This window comes from Bombina bombina, chromosome 8 (assembly GCF_027579735.1).
Source record: "Bombina bombina isolate aBomBom1 chromosome 8, aBomBom1.pri, whole genome shotgun sequence".
NCBI lineage: Eukaryota > Metazoa > Chordata > Amphibia > Anura > Bombinatoridae > Bombina > Bombina bombina.
Window position 1 is genome coordinate 179,010,148 of NC_069506.1, and position 3,792 is coordinate 179,013,939.

Below are 3,792 nucleotides of genomic sequence, written 5' to 3' on the forward strand. Positions count from 1 at the left end.
AGGCAAACAAAGCAGCATTAAGAAAAAAAAAAACTATCCACCCGTACGAAGTATGAAAAAAAATAAAACTAACTGCCCGAACGAAGTATTAACAAAAAAAAAAAAATAACCGCCCGCACGAAGTATTAAAAAAAACAAAACTAACCACCCACACAAAGTATTAACAAAAAAAAATAACCGTCTATACAAAGTATTAAGAAAAAAAAAACTGGTGGATAGTGAGTTGTGCTTTTGAGTGTATTCAGAATTAAAAAATGAAAACTACAGCTCCTCCTCCTCCAGAAGATGGGGAGTATTCTGCAAACCAACAAAGACCCTTATTTTATGCACAACCGACAGCACAACTACCTTTCCCAAATCCTTGGTGCCTTGGTAAGCTGTACAATACATATTGCATGCCTGGACCTGGCTACAGAGGTGGAAATCCATATTATCCATTCTATTCTCTTGCACTCCATGAATACCCTGGATTTTATGTTCCTCAGCATCAAATTGAGATTGAGAAGAAGGCCTCATTTTAATCCCCATCCACCATCCCCAATGTTTTACCATGCTACTCGCTTTAGGCATTATAGCAGTCCTGGTGAAAGAACTGAAACTAAAGAAACCAGACTGACCAACGGCTGCCAGATTTTGTGCCAAAAAAGCATACGGGTACAGATTGCAATGGCTCAGATGGAAGAAGTACTGAGTGCCAATCATCTGGCGTTAGCAGCACTCAGAATGATAGTAACTTGGAGACTGTTGAAATGTCTTTGTCTCCTGTGACTGCAGCGCAGGAAAGAGACTTTCATTAAAAATTCATCACAATTCCACACCATGCCTCCAGGAAGCTATGCATATGAGAAAGAGGAGGTTAGAATAGAGTATGGAGGTAGTTCTCCTGCCATACAGATGTGGAAGTCTTATAAGGAAACCATACCAATATACAATGTGGCAGTTGTTAAAGAAATGCCAGAAAGTGTAGTGCAGCATGATCTTTATTGTGAGGGTGTGTTGTATGGCCCTCGCACAGAAAGAGAGGAGCTTTCTGTGCAGAGTGTTGCGTTCTCGAATGAAGATGAAACTTCACTTCCTCATAATATGTGTTTTAATAATGTGCAGGAAACGGAAACTCAGACTACAGAATTGTCAAATAAGCCAAATTTAAACTAGACTCTGCAGTGGAGCTAGACTCAGAAACTATGATGTTGCAACATGTTGATGTAGCCAGTCCTGTCTATATAGTACAGCAAGTATTATCTCCAGAAAACTGGGAAGATGACTACAAAACAAAAGAGGAAGCTAAAACTGACCCTGAATTGATTGTTGGCCAAGATCCAATTTCAGAAATACAATATCAAGGTCCATCTAACTTTAATGGGGAGCCAGAGTTGGCTAGCAAAACAAGCATGTTGGAAGAAAACCCTGTTAAGAAGTTTGTGCCATCCCCATCATGGAGACAAAATATGGTTATGATCTTTATATGGTTTAAAGTAAACAAAAACGGGCAAGTATATTAAGAATTACTTCAGAACAGCTTTCTTCTAGGGATGAAGGATCATCCATGGATAATGCTTATGTGCCATACTTTGTGCCTGATTATATGCTCAGGAAAGGGATATATTCTTTTAGAAAAAGTTCAGATGGTTCTGATAGAGAGAAAATAAAAAGTAGTAGGTCTTTAAAAGAATATATACCTGTAAAACATGATAGCAGCCAGTACAAGAATTACGCTTCTGGCATAAAAGTAAAAAAATGTTTCCAGCAGAGGTAGGAAATTAGGTGTTCCAGTAAGAGGATTGAGCAAGAAGGTGTACTCGTTGAAAAAGAAACCAAGGAAGAGTCAGTCCCTGTCTGAGCCAGAGGTTTCAGAGGAATACTTGGTAGTAGAAGAAGAGAATTATGAGGAAGAACTAGATGAAGATGATGAAGATGATAGTGATGAAGGATAATTTTACATTCAGGAGACAATTCCATTTAGCCAGCTAAACATTAGCAAAGGTAGCTTATTTAAGCAGATTGCTCAGAAAAGAATACTATGGAAACCTCCCAAAGGCACAACTGCCACTCCACTTATTGGATGGCCAGTGAAAGAAAAACTAAAAGTTAAGAAAAAGGGTGCTTATGAAGAATTGGGGCTAGTTCACCGACAAAAGGAGGACTATGAGGTCTGTGACTATGCCAGCTACGATAAGAAGCAATCCTCAAAGACAGAGAGAAGCTTTCAAGAAATGTCTGAACAGAAGAAATTGATGCAGAAATCAATGGGTGTAAAACTTCAAAAGAAAACCACTGTGCCAGTTGTTGAAGAGTACTGGGTTGGAAGAGGTGCTAAGCCCAAATTCCTTGAACCTGCATATTATTTGCAAGATCCAACCAAAGTCAAAGAGCCGGTCAATTCTTCAAAAAAGAAAGTATTGCTCAAATCCTCTAAAAGGAAACAAACTAGAATTGATCCAGAAGAAATAGACGAATGGGAGGTTCCTAAAACTTACTTGTACAAAGGTTGTGGTATACGGAGAGGTGGCACAAGGAAGAAGTAAAGAAGCTGCCTATGTAAAAAAAAAATATTTATAATGTATATGTATTTCTTAAGTTTCTGTGTGAGTGATTTTTGTATAAGATTTTTACTCTTGAAAAGGAGTCCTACCTATCCACTAACTGTTTAAACCTATGCACAGGAATGGTAACTTAAGACAACAGAACTAAAAAAAAAAACTACTGGCACAGTTATTAAATTTCTAAAAGTTTGTTTATATGACAACCCTAAAATATTGCAAATTAAAAAAAAAGAAAATATAAAGCACAATAAAACACGTTTGTAAATAGCACATCATTCACAATTTTCTTTAAAAAAAAAAAAAAGCCTAAATCTAACCCCTAAATAGGTACTCACCTTTCCTGAAGTCCGGCAGAGAAGGTCTTCTTCCAGGCGGTGAAGTCTTCTTGGAGTTGGCGATATCTTCTTCCAGCGCAGCAACCTCTTCTATCTTCATCCTGGACCAGTAGCTCTAATCCTATTGGCTGATTTTAAAATTTCAGCCAATAGGAATGCAAGGTATCTCACATTGAATGCGGTACCTTCCATCCACATTTTAGTGTACGACAGAGATCGGATGAAGAGGAGCCTCCACGCCGCTGAGGACCGCCGCTCCGGATCCGCACATCGGGGAAGACCGCTCCGCACCTCTGCTCTGTGCCACCTTTGCTCCAGATGAAGATAGAAGATGATGGAGCCACCTGGAAGAAGACCTTCACCGCCGGATTTTAGGAACGGTGAATACCTATTTGGGGCTTAGTCTTAGGCTTTTTTTTATTTTTTGGGGTAGCTTTTATTTTTAGACTAGAGTTTTTTGGGCTGTAAAAGAGCTGAATGCCATTTTAAGGGCAATGCCCATACAAAACTTAGTTTTTTTAATTTTGTGAGGTTGGTTGGGTGGGGGGGTTTACTGTTAGGGGGTAATTGGCAATTTTTAAAAGTAAAAGAACTGTTTAACTTAGGGCAATGCCCTTCCAAAGGCCCTTTTAAGAGCTATTGGTAGTTTAGAATTAGATTAGGAGGTGATTTATTTTGAGGGGGACTTTTTATTTTTATAGTCGTATTAGTTTAGGATTAAATGTCTTATTTTGGATAGCTTTGTTTATTTTTTTTCTGTAATTTTAAATTTTTTACTTTTTGTATTATTACCTTTGGGGTTTATATTTTTTTAAGCGATAAACCTGCCCTCTGGGCAGGCTTATCGCCTAGTTTATAAACATAGATACAAATGATATGAAATATTACATATGCACAAAAGTCAATTCACAGGG

General features: G+C 38.1%; 1 pseudogene; it reads left to right on the forward strand.

The window, feature by feature from the left end:
• Nucleotides 1–254: 254 nt before the first annotated feature.
• LOC128638921 (uncharacterized) lies at nt 255–2,525 on the forward strand (annotated as a pseudogene).
• The last annotated feature ends 1,267 nt before the right edge of the window (nt 2,526–3,792 follow it).